Below are 15,803 nucleotides of genomic sequence, written 5' to 3'. Positions count from 1 at the left end.
TGCGGCCAGGGAAACAAGTATCCAAAAGGATAAGAGGTAACAGTGCCCAGTGCTCTGGGCTATTAATGCTGGAGTTTATTGTTAAGGTTTTCAAAGTGGAGGTCAAGAAAAAAATACTAAAACTTCTGCTTGTATTATGCATTTATTAGGGTCCCAGAGTGGGGTATCTAGGGTTTCATGGGTTCACTCTTCATTGGCTAATTTCAAGCATAAGAATGGGAATTGGGATGCAGGAAGGGAGAAGTGGGGTCACTCAAGTGGTCAGTTATCTAGGTTACCCAGGGCTTTCTGAAAGAGGGAACTTCACTGGTGGTGATAGCCTAATTTCTTATCTGGTTGTTTTGCTAGTAGCTGTGTCAGACAACTGGTAATATGCTTATTCTTTTGAAATGATGCCTCAACAATCAAAGACCTAATGTCAGGCACTTACACTACCATTCTGTGTTAGGTACAAGCACAAAGTCGTTTCAGCGAGTTAAGGATGGGTAGAAGGATGGGAGTGAATGCTGAGTAGCATAGGGGTACTATGCTGATCCTGTGCTTACTTATGCCTCGCTCTGGTTGACTGGGATTCCCCTCTGCAACCTGCATTTTCCAGACTCTCATGTCAGCTGGCTTCTGGCTGGGTTCAGCGCTACTAGGAATACGAAGAAAAAAGAAAGAAGCCAAAGAATCTCTTCCTCTCTGCTCTGGGCATCATCTCTGGCAGGGAGGGGCTGTGTCTCCTCCCTAGATCAGCTATGGCATATACAGACTTTTATGTATGTAAAAGATTATGTGTGTGCTAAGCCTTTGAAATGTGTCTCTGGACCACTATGTTTGCTATAGCTCCAGGAAAAGGATTAGGAAGACACTATTAATGATGCAGTCTATTAAATGTGGCTTTCTCTAAGTGGTCGCATTATTGATGACTTTTCCTCATTTGGTTATTTTTTTAAAAGGAAAAAAAAATTATGCTCTCCCTCACCTCCAGTAATGCTCTTTGATGAATAGTGCAAACTATCACCTGGTATTTATTTTCATGAGCCCCTAATTACAGCTAATCAAGCATTTACCTTGCATTTACAAGCTCTTGCTGCAGGTACATTTTTAGCCATCCTCAGTAAAGAAACATAATTGCAGTAGACCATAGAAATGAACATGAGAATAAGTAAGAGTCGAGTATCATCATTTATTACCTAGGCATACCTCCTTTTTTTCTAGCCACATAGAGATCAGGAAGAGAAAATAGCATCTAAAATAGAATTTATGGATCAGAGAAGTTGTTGGCAAGGAGCCTAAATAAAAACACCATGGTATTTTCATGTAAAGAAACTGTATCCAGTACACTGATTTTACTCAACAAATTGAATTATATATTATTTAATTGGTAAATCTCAAAGCTCAAATCAAATATTATTTTCTTTTCCAAAATGTTTTTATTTCTATTTCAAAGATAAAAGAGTTTCCTTGTCTATATCAGTCTGACCTGCCTTTGCCGTTCAGAATATTGGTGGAACATACAACAATTTTTAGACTTAATTATAATCTTAGTGACCATCAAATGCAGCCCTCTGCATTTAACATGAAATTGAGACCAAGTTACTTGGTTAGGTAAGTGGAAAAGCCAGAACCACAAACCACCCTCTTGACTCTACTTTCACTGCTTCGCATAAATATCAGTGGTTCTTAAATGAACAGTGCTTTTTCTTCAAACTACAGGTACCCTTCCTCAGCATTCCCGCCCTTGTGATTCTCTTATGTTCCCTTTCCCAGTTGAAAGCCAGGATTTTATAATATTCCATTTCTCAAACCAAAATGTAGAATCCCAAATTAACTATGATGGTGGTCTCTGATGTGTAAGATTAAGCTGCTATCTCTTATGAACAAATCAATCCCATTTTCCAGATTCTACTTTTTTTTCCACAGAAAAATCAATATGCAAGGTATGGAAATAACTTGTCTATCTCCGTGTCAATCTTAAACAAATTAGATCATATCTGTATGATAGGGGCTAAATAATAAGATAACTTGAAAGATCTTTTCTTAAGAAAATTTGTTTTTGTCTGTTCCTCTTCATTCATTTGCTTCCTAAAGGTTTATGTTCACACCCAGACTCTGTGATGGGCTCCAGGGGCACAGCTCGTGCTGTTAATGCTGGAGCTTATTGTTAGGGTTTTCAAAGTGGAGGTCAAGAAAAAAATACTAAAATTTCTACTTGTATTATCTTTTTTCTATTTTCAGTTTTTACCTTTATCAAAACTATACATGATTAGAGTTCAAAGAGTCAAATAGCTCTACCAAAACAACAGGGTCCTACTGTATAGCACAGGGAACTATATTCAGTATCCTGTAATAAACCACAATGGAAAAGAATATGTAAAAGGACATATATATATATATATACATGTATATATATATACATGTATATATATATATATAAAACTGAATCACTCTGCTGTACAGCAGAAATTAACACATTGTAAATCAACTATACTTGAATGAGAACAAACAAACAAAAAACGCTAAATTCAGGAGGCTGATATAATTTGGGCAATTTGACATGATCATGGTATTTATTCATTCATTTAATAAAGGTTTTTTAAAAATTTTTTTGAATTTTATTTAATTTATTTTTTTATACAGCAGGTCCTTATTAGTCATCAGTTTTATACACATCAGTGTATACGTGTCAATCCTAATCTCCCAATTCATCACACCCCCACCCCCACCCCCTGCCACTTTCCCCCCTTGGTGTCCATATGTTTGTTCTCTACATCTGTGTCTCAATTTCTGCCCTGCAAACCGGTTCATCTGTACCATTTTTCTAGGTTCCACATATATGCATTAATATACGATATTTGTTTTTCTCTTTCTGACTTACTTCACTCTCTATGACAGTCTCTAGATCCATCCACATCTCTACAAATGACCCAATTTCGTTCCTTTTTATGGCTGAGTAATATTCCATTGTATATACATACCACATCTTCTTTATCCATTCGTCTGCTGGTGGGCATTTAGGTTGCTTCCATGACCTGGCTATTGTAACTAGTGCTGCAATGAACATTGGGGTGCATGTGTCTTTTTGAATTACGCTTTTCTCTGGGTATATGCCCAGTAGTGGGATTGCTGGATCATATGGTAATTCTATTTTTAGTTTTTTAAGGAACTTCCATACTGTTCTCCATAGTGGCTGTATCAATTTACATTCCTACCAACAGTGCAAGAGGGTTCCCTTTCCTCCACACCCTCTCCAGCATTTGTTGTTTGTAGATTTTCTGATGATGCCCATTCTAACTGGTGTGAGGTGATACCTCACTGTAGTTTGGATTTGCATTTCTCTAATAATTAGTGATGTTGAGCAGCTTTTCATGGGCTTCTTGGCCATCTGTATGTCTTCTTTGGAGAAATGTCTATTTAGGTCTTCTGCCCATTTTTGGATTGTGTTGTTTGTTTTTTTAATATTGAGATGCATGAACTGTTTATATATTTTGGAGATTTATCCTTTGTCTGTTGATTCGTTTGCAAATATTTTCTCCCATTCTGAGGGTTGTCTTTTTGTCTTGTTTATGGTTTCCTTTGCTGTGCAAAAGCTTTGAAGTTTCATTAGGTCCCATTTGTTTATTTTTGTTTTCATTTCCATTACTCTAGGAGGTGGATCAAAAAAGATCTTGCTGTGATTTATGTCAAAGAGTGTTCTTCGTATGTTTTCCTCTAAGAGTTTTATAGTGTCCAGTCTTACATTTAGGTCTCTAATCCATTTTGAGTTTATTTTTGTGTATGGTGTTGGGGAGTGTTCTAATTTCGTTCTTTCACACGTAGCTGTCCAGTTTTCCCAGCACCACTTATCGAAGAGACTGTCTTTTCTCCATTGCATATCCTTGCCTCCTTTGTCATAGATTAGTTGACCATAGGTGCGTGGGTTTATCTCTGGGCTTTCTATCTTGTTCCATTGATCTATATTTCTGTTTTTGTGCCAGTACCATATTGTCTTGATTACTGTAGCTTTGTGGTATAGTCTGAAGTCAGGGAGTCTGATTCCTTCAGCTCTGTTTTTCCCCCTCAAGACTGCTTTGGCTATTCGGGGTCTTTTGTGTCTCCAAACAAATTTTAAGATTTTTTGTTCTAGTTCTGTGAAAAATGCCATTGGTAATTTGATAGGGATTGCATTGAATCTGTAGATTGCTTTGGGTAGTATAGTCATTTTCACAATATTGATTCTTCCAATCCAAGAACATGGTATATCTCTCCATCTGTTTGTATCATCTTTAATTTCTTTCATCAGTGTCTTATAGTTTTCTGTATACAGGTCTTTTGTCTCCCTAGGTAGGTTTATTCCTAGGTATTTTATTCTTTTTGTTGCAGTGGTAAATGAGAGTGTTTCCTTAATTTCTCTTTCAGGTTTTTCATCATTAGTGTATAGGAATGCAAGAGATTTCTGTGCATTAATTTTGTATCCTGCAACTTTACCAAATTCATTGATTAGCTCTAGTAGTTTTCTGGTGGCATCTTTAGGATTCTCTATGTATAGTATCATGTCATCTGCAAACAGTGACAGTTTTACTTCTTCTTTTCCAATTTGGATACCTTTTCTTCTCTGATTGCCGTGGCTAGGACTTCCAAAACTATGTTGAATAATAGTGGTGAGAGTGGACATCCTTGTCTTGTTCCTGATCTTAGAGGAAATGCTTTGAGTTTTTCACCATTGAGAATGATGTTTGCTGTGGGTTTGTCGTATATGGCCTTTATTACGTTGAGGTAGTTTCCCTCTATGCCCACTTTCTGGAGAGTTTTTATCATAAATTGGTGTTGAATTTTGTCAAAAGCTTTTTCTGCATCTATTGAGATGATCATATGGTTTTTATTCTTCAATTTGTTAATATGGTTTATCACATTGATTGATTTACATATATTGAACAATCCTTGCATCCCTGGGATAAATCCCACTTGATTATGGTGTATAATCCTTTTAATGTGTTGTTAGATTCTGTTTGCTAGTATTTTGTTGAGGATTTTTGCATTATATTCATCAGCGATATTGGTCTGTAATTTTCTTTTTTGTAGTATCTTTGTCTGGTTTTGGTATCAGGCTGATGGTGGCCTCATAGAATGAGTTTGGGAGTGTTCCTTCCTCTGCAATTTTTTTGGAGAGTTTGAGAAGGATGGGTGAGCTCTTCTCTAAATGTTTGATAGAATTCACCTGTGAAGCCATCTGGTCCTGGACTTTTGTTTGTTGGAAGATTTTTAATCACAGTTTCAATTTCATTACCTGTGATTGGTCTGTTCATATTTTCTATTTCTTCCTGGTTCAGTCTTGGAAGGTTATACCTTTCTAAGAATTTGTCCATTTCTTCCAGGTTGTCCATTTTATTGGCATAGAGTTGCTTATAGTAGTCTCTTAGGATGCTTTGTATTTCTGCGGTGCCTGTTGTAACTTCTCCTTTTTCATTTCTAATTTTATTGATTTGAGTCCTCTCCCTCTTTTACTTGATGAGTCTGGCTAATGGTTTATCAATTTTGTTTATCTTCTCAAAGAACCACCTTTTAGTTTTATTGATCCTTGCTGTTGTTTTCTTTGTTTGTATTTCATTTATTTCTGCTCTGATCTTTATGATTCCTTTCCTTCTGCTAACTTTGGGTTTTGTTTGTTCTTCTTTCTCTATTTCCTTTAGGTGTAAGGTTAGATTGTTTATTTGAGATTTTTCTTGTTTCTTGAGGTAGGCTTATATAGCTATAAACTTCCCTCTTAGAACTGGTTTTGCTGCATCCCATAGGTTTGGGATCATCGTGTTTCATTGTCATTTTTCTCTAGGTTTTTTTTGATTTCCTCTTTGATTTCTTCAGTGATCTCTTGGTTATTTAGTAACGTATTGTTTAGCCTCCATGTTTTGTTTTTTTAACGTTTTTTTCCCTGTAATTGATTTCTAATTTCATGGCGTTGTGGTCAGAAAGGATGCTTGGTACGATATCAATTTTCATATATTTTCCGAGGCTTGATTTGTGACCCAAGATGTGATCTGTCCTGGAGAATGTTCTGTGCGCACTTGAGAAGAAAGTGTAATCTTCCGTTTCTGGATGGAATGTCCTATAAATGTCAATTAAATCTATCTGGTCTATTGTGTCATTTAAAGCTTCTGTTTCCTTATTTATTTTCATTTTGGATGATCTGTCCATTGGTGTAAGTGAGATGTTAAAGTCCCCCACTATTATTGTGTCACTGTCAATTTCCTCTTTTATAGCTGTTAGCAGTTTCCTTATGTATTGAGGTGCTCCTATGTTGGGTGCATATATATTTATAATTGTTATATCTTCTTCTTGGATTGATCCCTTGATCATTATGTGGTGTCCTTCCTTGTCTCTTGTAACAATCTTTATTTTAAAGTCGATTTTATCTGATATGAGTATTGCTACTCCAGCTTTCTTTTGATATCCATTGGCATGGAATACCTTCTTCCATCCCTTCACTTTCAGTCTGTATGTGTCCCTAGGTCTGAAGTGGGTCTCTTGTAGACAGCATATATATGGGTCTTGTTTCTGTATCCATTCAGCAATCCTGTGTCTTTTGGTTGGAGCATTTAATCCATTCACGTTTAAGGTAATTATTGATATGTATGTTCCTATGACCATTTTCTTAATTGTTTTGGGTTTGTTTTTGTAGGTCCTTTTCTTTTGTGTTTCCCAGTCAGAGAAGTTCCTATAGCATTTGTTGTAGAGCTGGTTTGGTAGTGCTGAATTCTCTTAGCTTTTGCTTGTCTGTAAAGCTTTTGATTTCTCTGTTGAATCTGAATGAGATCCTTGCCAGGTAGAGTAATCGTGGTTGTAGCTTCTTCCCTTTCATCACTTTAAGTATATCATGCCCCTCCCTTCTGGCTTGTAGAGTTTCTGCTGAGAAATCAGCTGTTAATCTTATGGGAGTTCCCTTGTATGTTATTTGTCATTTTTCCCTTGCTGCTTTCAGTAGTTTTTCTTTGTCTTTAATTTTTGCCAGTTTGATTGCTATGTGTCTCGGCGTGTTTCTCCTTGGGTTTATCCTGTATGGGACTCTCTGTGCTTCATGGACTTGGGCGGCTATTTCCTTTCCCGTGTTAGGGAGGTTTTTGACTATAATCTCTTCAAATATTTTCTCGTGTCCTTTCTCTCTCTCTTCTCCTTCTGGGACCCCTATAACGCGAATGTTGTTTTGTTTAATGTTGTCCCAGAGGTCTCTTAGGCTGTCTTCATTTCTTTTCATTCTTTTTTCTTTATTCTGTTCCACAGCAGTGAATTCCACCATTGTGTCTTCCAGGTCACTTATCTGTTCTTCTGCCTCAGTTATTCTGCTCTTGATTCCTTCTAGTGTAGTTTTCATTTCAGTTATTGTATTGTTCATCTCTGTTTGTTTGTTCTTTAATTCTTCTAGGTCTTTGTTAAAGATTTCTTGCATCTTCTCGATCTTTGCCTCCATTCTTTTTCCAAGGTCCTGGATCATCTTCACTATCATTATTCTGAATTCTTTTTCTGGAAGGTTGCCCATCTCCATTTCATTTAGTTGTTTTTCTGGGGTTTTATCTTGTTCCTTCATCTGGTACATAGCCCTCTGCCTTTTCATCTTGTCTATCTTTCTGTGAATGTGGTTTTTGTTCCACAGGCTGCAGGATTGTAGTTCTTCTTGCTTCTGCCTAATAAAGGTTTATTGAGTATCTTCAATGTGCTAGGTAGTGAACATGTGCTAACAAGATTAAATCATGACAGTTGTACCCAAAAACTTTAATCTAGAGGAAGAAATGGATTATTAAAGGATTAAGTTACATGTGGTAAGTGTTGTTACAGAACCGAGTAAAACTTACGTTGCACAGAGGAAAGGGAGAACAGCTTTGGGGAGGTGCAGACAACCTTTATAGAGAGGACATTTGAACTTGATCTTGAAGGAGAACAGTTTGCCCAGTGGAGGAGAGGTGGGCCAGCAGTATAAAGAACATGTGCAAAGTCAGACATGAAAGAATGCACCCTATCCCAAGAATGAATTTCCCAATTACTGTGCAAGCCTCGAAGACTTGTAGAGCCAAACTTCACCCAGTCTGGACCAAACCAGACAAAAATCCAGAATCTCCCAACAGACTCCCAACAGGAAGAAGAGGTTTTAAGCCTTGCCAGACCTTGCAAAGTTCCTCTGACCTGTTTAGAGCTAAGCTAACCTATCCAAGTGATAGACTGCAATGCATTGCCCCCTAGAGTCAGTTATAGTGTAGATAACAGTAAAATTGGAAATGAAGCTTAATTTCAGTAGGTGGCAGTAGTCACAAAGCAGATATTTCTGTTTCTTTTCAGTTATTTTAGCTTTAGGTGTTGACCAGCTTTAGGGCTTAAGCACACTGACTGGGTTTGGAAGCCAGAGCCTGGAGGGACCTTAGTCAGTCCCTCAGCCAGCATCACACGGTTTACAGTTGACCACCTTCACCAGTGGTGGACTCATCACAGTTCTCCCAGTGGAGTCCTTTCTCCTGAACCCACAATGCTACTTTGGTTTTTAAGAGCAAGGGAACTTCATTATCAGAGTACTTACTATTGGAGTACCAATAATTACAAGTTGTGACGTAAGGGTCATCCCAACATGAAATGTTCACTAACAAATCTATCCTTACAAAGCTAGTCCCTGTTCACACCTCTTTCTGGCTTAACATGGCATCTACCCCCTCCCCCCTCAACATTAGTGTCAGATGTTGTCACTGTGATTACTGTGCCTACCAGTTGCAGAGTGAAATTGCCAATCTTGCAAAAGATGCAGGGTTTCACTAAGATAATGAAAGTGATGATTGAGGACTGATTCAATAATTGTTAGAAAACCTCCAAGAAATGAGAGCCTGGCAGAGTTTGTCTGGTTACAACTGAAAAAGAGAAAATCAACAAAGATGATGATATAATAAAGGCTTCAGAAGGGGATGATTGGAAATGCAAAGGATTTGGAGAGGTCCTGAGGAAAAGTGATGAAGCCCTTGACTATTTTGCAAAATTTACCTTTTTTAAAACCTTTCTGTGAAGGTCAAATAAGAAGTGATTGACTTCATATTTTGCTGTCTTAGAATTTTTTTTCAGAATAAACATGCCCCAAAGAAGTCTTGATTCATTTTTCTGTTCTAAGAAATAGTCCATGTTTTGCAGTTATAATCAAAATGTGATTAAATATAAAATAAAATAAATTTACTATCATAATTTTTAGTTCTTTTTAAGATAAAGCTCCAATCCGCACACACCCCCACCAACCCACACACACTATTTGCTCTAAAATGTTGCTTCCCATTTAAGTGAATTCACTTGAGGTGACCTTTCCCCAGGACTAATTATTCTCAGAAACTTTTTTTCTAAGGACTCCTATTATTCTACCCTGTAAGAGCTTATAGGGCGCACTAGGCATGAAGACATTTTAGATGTGTTGTGTGTTTGGTTAGCGAAGATTGCAAACCTGGCTGCAGATCGCTGGCCCAGTTCCTTCCCGCAAGAGGAGTGAGGTTTCCCCCATGATAGCTGCATCTGCTTGTTCCAGGCTTGAGCCATGGAAGTGGTGGACTGGCTTATAGAAGCTGCTCTCTGGGGTTCATGAGAAATTCAGCTGCTGATATAACTGACTGTTCGTCCTTCCTTTATAATGCAGCGGCCACATTAAACAAATACCATATGCTAACACATATATGTGGAATCTAAAAAAAAAAAGATTCTGAAGAACCTACGGTCAGGACAGGAATAAAGATGCAAACGTAGAGAATGGACTTGAGGACACGGGGAGGGGGGAAGGGTAAGCTGGGACGAAGTGAAAGAGTGGCATGGACATATATACACTACCAAATGTAAAATAGATAGCTAGTGGGAAGCAGCCGCATAGCACAGGAAGATCAGCTCAGTGCTTTGTGACCACCTAGAGGGATGAGATAGGGAGGGTGGGAGGGAGACGCGAGAGGAGGAGATATGGGGATATATGTATATATATAGCTGATTCACTTTGTTATACAGCAGAAACTAACACACCATTGTAAAGCAATTATACTCCAATAAAGATGTTAAAAAAATAACTGGACAAATGCAAAAAAAAAGCAATTCATGTAAATAAACAATTTATAAAGTGAATCTCAATGCTAAGGGAAGCCCTTTTTTCAACATCTTTATTGGAGTATAATTGCTTTACAGTGTTCTGATTTGCATTTCTCTAATGATTAGTGATGTTGAGCAGCTTTTCATGTGCTTCTTGGCCATCTGTTTGTCTTCTTTGGAGAAATGTCTATTTAGATCTTCTGCCCATTTTTGGATTGGGTTGTTTGTTTTTTTGATATTGAGCTGCATGAGCTGCTTGTATATTTTGGAGATTAATCCTTTGTCAGTTGCAAATATTTTCTCCCATTCTGAGGGTTGTCTTTTCGTCCTTTTTATGGTTTCCTTTGCTGTGCAAAAGCTTTGAAGTTTCATTAGGTCCCATTTGTTTATTTTTGTTTTTATTTCCATTTCCCTAGGAGGTGGGTCAAAAAGGATCTTGCTGCAATTTATGTCATAGAGTGGGGAAGCCCATTTTTAAAAGTAGAGACTCCCCCTTTTATGGTTTTTGTAAGGATTAAGTGAGATTAAAGCTATGAAAGAATTTTAGTATGACACAATGAATGGAAAGGTATTTTTTTACTATTTAAAATGTATCAGGTAGAAGGTAAAGGGATTCCTTTTTTGGTTGAATCATTCATGTGCTATATATGAGCAGGAGAGCGATGTGATGGGAAGTTGGTTGTCAAGGTGGGAAGATCAGCCAGAGGAATGTAGATTGTCTGTAAAAACAGATAACAGAAGCCAGCAGTTATATTTAGTAAAACCATAGGCTGAAGGGAGAGCAGTGTGTTTCTATCCATTTTTCCAGGCATAAAAGCCCAGTGCATTCTTGAGGAGGATTGAGCGTTGTGCTACATGAATGATTCGGCCACAGCCAATTCTGGATGGATTGAAATCCAGGTCTTTACTCTGTATCTTAACTGTGATGAATCAATTCATCAGGCCGTAAATAAAAAGCTTCACTGTGAGAGGATGTGTGAATGGAGAGGCTGTGTTGGACTTGGTTCCTACACTCAAGGATCTTGGGGAGAATAGAACTGTTAAACAGCTGGAGATTATTTTGCAATCTAAACCACAGACTGCAAATCCAGCTTCTTACCAGGACCCAGCAGGGGATGTACCTGAGGAAGTATGCCAGTTATAAGAAAGCAATTGCATGGATGTATATAAATGCCATTGGACCTTAACGTGAGAATATAGGCAGTGGTAAAGACAGAGGCAAACAGAGCTTGTGTCACGTCAAAAGGGGCAGCAGCCTCAACTCAGCTTCCCAGTTGCCCAGTGAGAATGCAGGCCTAGAATTGCCAGATCTTCTGGTTTGGTCAGAAGAAAAAAGAAATCTAGATGTTTATATGGAATTTCTCAATTTTTAAAAGTTCTCAATATTAATAAAATGTCAAAACACGGGTCTGCAGCTTTCTTTGTGATCTCTGCAAACACATGGTGATGAGTGGAAAGCTGGGGATGCTCAGAGAAGAGAGAAGAGGGTGAAGGTGAGCCTGGCAGACGTCTGTGGCCTGAGGGATGGACCCTTTCACTGGGAAGAGGGCAGGTCCCCAGCTCCCTCTGGGTGGAGGTCAGGATGCAGAGACTCATCTTCCCAGCACACTCCTGTAGCCCAAGGACTGGCTCTGACTTGGTCCACTTGCCCTCTTATCAGCTATTTCCCTAGGAGAATGATGGGGACATAGAGGAGAGTCTTTCCTTTGTTCATTTTTTGACAGAGCAATATGGAATTGTCAAAGTGATTGGAGGCAAAATTTTCTAACATTTGGAGAATTATAAAATAAGAAGTAAGAGCTCTCTTCCCATTTCTCCCCTCCTCTCTATTTCTATTTCCAAGAGGTAATCACTGATAACATGTCTGTTATTCCAGAAATTTTCTAAGCATGTAAAACCGTATATGTGATTTCTTTTTTTTTCTCCAGGAGACAGAGGAAGGATGATTGGACATTGAACATGGAGCACAGTTCCAGGTCTGTGCCTTTGTGTGTATAGTGTTTCCCGTTTGGGAGACCTTTCTTTTCCTCCTCCTCTACTGGTGCGAATGCCTTGAAAGGCAGCACAGTGCAGAAGAGTGCAGACCCCCAGTCAGACTTTCTGGCTCCCAACCTGGCTCTCCTGTTTACTAGCTCTGACTCTAGCTGAGTTACTCAGCCTTTTCATGCCACAATTTTCTCATCTATAAAAAGGGCATTAAAAGTAGAATCTGTCTCAAAAAGTTGTTACGAGAAATAAACGTGTTTAAGTATATGAAGGGCGTGGGACAGGATTTGTCATCAAGCAAGTGCTATAGAGAGGTCTAGTATTTGTTTCCTTACTGTCAATACTAGGAAACCTTCCTCAATCATCCCTAATTCCTGCTTCTCTCTCCTCCTCCACCTTACCTCTTTTAGTGCTAACTATGCCACCGAATTTGGCACCTAATTATATGGCCTCACATTGTCTCAACAGGGGTCATGTGTGCCTGTGCATTGCTGACCTGTCTAGGGCAGGTGCCATGCCTCTCACTTCTTTTTGTGAAGTGAGAGGCATCACATGAACAGAGATGGGCGGGGATGCAGGTGCGAGGACCTACGGGTCTGTGTCCTGCTCTGCCGGCTGTCTCAGAGGTCAGTGAGAGGTCAGGGAGCTTGGGACCCAGCTGCCCTTGCTTTGAGCTGCTCTCTATATTACCCAGAAGGTGCCTTGTCAAAATTTAGAGCAAACAGTTTTAGAAACTGTTAGCTAGCACCAGGGCCTGAAGGGCGGCGATGCTCGGCACTTCTCCTCTCCCCAGAGAGCCTCTGAGATCATCTCAGTAAAATTTAATGCCTGGAAGTCAATTAGAGTGGAGAATTCTCCTGTAATCAAAAGAGGCAGTGCTTTTATTGGAAAGGTACAAACAAGAGGGGAAGGATGGCAGCTGTGTGAGGCTCTGCAGAGCTAATGGCTTAGGCTGGGAAAGTTATTTTGACAGAGTCAGACCATATCTACCAGGCATGAAGACAAGGAAAGGGGCTGTGGAGTGGGCAGAGGGGGAAACAGGTTATAGGTGGCCTTCATGATTATCTTCAGAATGTGCTGAAGCATTCCCAGAGCAGATTTACAGCTTTGCTTTCCTGGGTCATCCATCAGATCCATGAAGTGAGAAGAATTACTCTCCATCTCTCATTTTAGAGAGGAGGAATGGAACTTCAGAGGGGTTAACATGGCACTGGAGTTAACACCACAGCCTCTCTACTTTAAGACAGTAGACCTTGCTGAAGTGAGGAGTGTGGATGAGGAGGTGGGGGAGCCCTTCTCTCTCTAAGCACATTCCCCGAAACTGGCACCTTCTCAGTGCCTGCTAAGAGAATTCTGAAAAGCTGTTAGAAGAAGTCATGTGAAATTTATGACTTAAATATTAGTGGACGGATGCACGGGTTGTACGTGTCTGTTCCATTTATTGCTGCATAACAAATCATCCCAAAACTGACTGTCTTCCAAAAACCATTCTTTATATTCACAGATCTTGTGGGTCAGGAATTCAGGCAGGGCAACAATGAGGATGGCTTGTCCGCTCTATGATGTCTGGGGCCTCAGCTGGGAAGACATATAGCAGGGAGTCACTTGACAGCTGGAGGCTGGCATCTTCTCAGGGTCCAGTTGGCTGGACATCCAGGATTGCTCATCACATGGCTGGCAGCTGATGTTGGCTGGCAGCTGGGAGCTAAGCTGGGGCTGTTGACCAGAGCACCACATGTGTCTTCTCTAGCATGACAGTCTCAGGGTATTTGGCACTCTTCTGTGGAGGCTGGCTTTCCTCAGAGTGAGCCTCCCAAGAGAACCAGGCAGACCTTTTATGACCTAGTATCTCTTCCACTCCAGTCTATTGGTCAAAGTAGTCACAGGCCTGCCCAGACTCAAGGGAAGGAACACAGACCCCACCTCCCACTAATGCTAAAGAATATGTAGCCATTGTTTTTAAAAACCACAGTGCTGTCTTACTCCTTTATGTCCTCACTCCTTTATGACCCCATTAATCCCTAATTACATAGGAGTTGTAGTTGAAGTCAGCAGGTGCTGGAATCCTACCCTGGCTTTGCCACTAACGAGCTGTGTGACCTTGGAAAAGTTACCTCACCCATCCAAATTTCTGTTTTCTCATTGATAAAAGTATTTATCACAAAATAAATAAACTTTTAGATATCTTTTGTCACGTATAAAATATATTAAAATTTTTTTATTGAAGTATAGTTGATTTACAATGTTGTGTTAATTTCCTGCTATACAGCAAAGTGACTCAGTTATACACATATATAATTCTTTTTTATATCCTTTTCCATTATGGTTTATCCAAGGATATTAAATATAGTTCCCTGTGCTATGCAGTAGGACCTTGTTGTTTATCCATTCTATCAATATACGTAATAGTTTGCATCTACTAATCCCAAATTCCCCGTCCGTCCCTCCCCTACCCCCTCCCTTGGCAACCACAAGTCTGTTCTCTATGTTTGTGTGTCTGTTTCTGTTTAGTAGATAGGTTTGTTTGTGCAAATATTTTAGATTCCATATATAAATGATATCATATGGTATTTGTTTTTCTCTTTCTGACTTACTTCACTCAGTATGATAATCTCTAGGTCCATCCATCTTGCTGCAAATGGCATTATTTCATTATTTTTTATGGCTGAGTAATATTCCATTGAATATATGTACCACATCTTCTTTATCCATTCATCTGTCACTGGACATTTAGGTTGTTTCCATGTCTTGGCTATTGTGAATAGTGCTGCTATGAACATAGGGGTGCATGTATCTTTTTGTACAAAATATCTTTAAAATGTAGCTGTCCTGTACAGCTCTGAGCAGGATTATGATAAGGGATTGGAATATTACCAAGCTGCAGGCAGAACTCTTTTGTGGGGCCGAAGCTTGGTGACCTTGGAGGGAGAAATGGGAGAGGGCCTTGAGAATGATGGTGGGAGATGGAGAAGGGCTGGGCTGAAGTGAGAGGAGTGTGTGAGGACCACCCAAGACAGGAAGGGACTGGAAGGTGATCCAAGAGGTCAGGTATGAGCTGTGGGGATAACACTGCTGCCCAAGACAGGAAGAGAACTCTAAGAAGGAGGGATGGGATAGGTCAGAAACATTGATGATGGAGACCACAGGACATGTCCCTGGACGGGGGTGAGGAGGGTGGTGGTGGTGATGGGAAGATGAAATTTCCTAGGCTCAGAGAGCAAGAGACAGACAGTAAGACAAGGAAGAGTATTGTTCCTTCAGAGTCCTGTGTGGCTCTGCCCAGGGCTGGAGGGGACATGTAGGGAGACTGGCTGCATGAATGTCAATAGCAGGCATTGGGGCTGTGCAGTCACGGGAAGTAACAGGTAGGCAGTGCTGGCTTCACGTGTGTGCAACCCATGCAGTCACACAGGGCCCTCACCTAGGAGGGATCAAGCTTGGTTTAATGCTCTGCTGTCACCATTTTGAAATTCAGATATAAACACTTCTCTTTTACCATCTATTCCCTTGTTCTCACCACTGAGGTACCGTATTAGAGCTAGGGTTCTTGGGTTGCAAGCAACAGAAACCAACTTTTCCCTATTTAAAATAGCAATTACAGTAACAATTAATGGAAAACTTACTATGTCCCTCTGTGAGGGACCCAGAAACTTTATTAGGAATAAGAGAATAGTTATCATCAAGACCAACACCATCTTAAAATAGAAGCTCACAAGGGAAAGCTAAACTATACTTTCCTAGTAGAATATGATAAGAACTTGACCAGAGCCTAC

General features: G+C 39.7%; 1 protein-coding gene across 1 annotated transcript in view; it reads left to right on the top strand.

The window, feature by feature from the left end:
* Positions 1 to 15,803, top strand: part of SCN11A (sodium voltage-gated channel alpha subunit 11) — a 137,861-nt gene that overhangs the window by 19,739 nt on the left and 102,319 nt on the right. The window lies entirely within an intron of this gene.

This window comes from Orcinus orca, chromosome 10 (assembly GCF_937001465.1).
Source record: "Orcinus orca chromosome 10, mOrcOrc1.1, whole genome shotgun sequence".
Classification (NCBI taxonomy): Eukaryota; Metazoa; Chordata; class Mammalia; order Artiodactyla; family Delphinidae; genus Orcinus; species Orcinus orca.
Note: the sequence above shows the minus strand (reverse complement) of the source record. Positions and strands in the feature narration are given on the sequence as shown.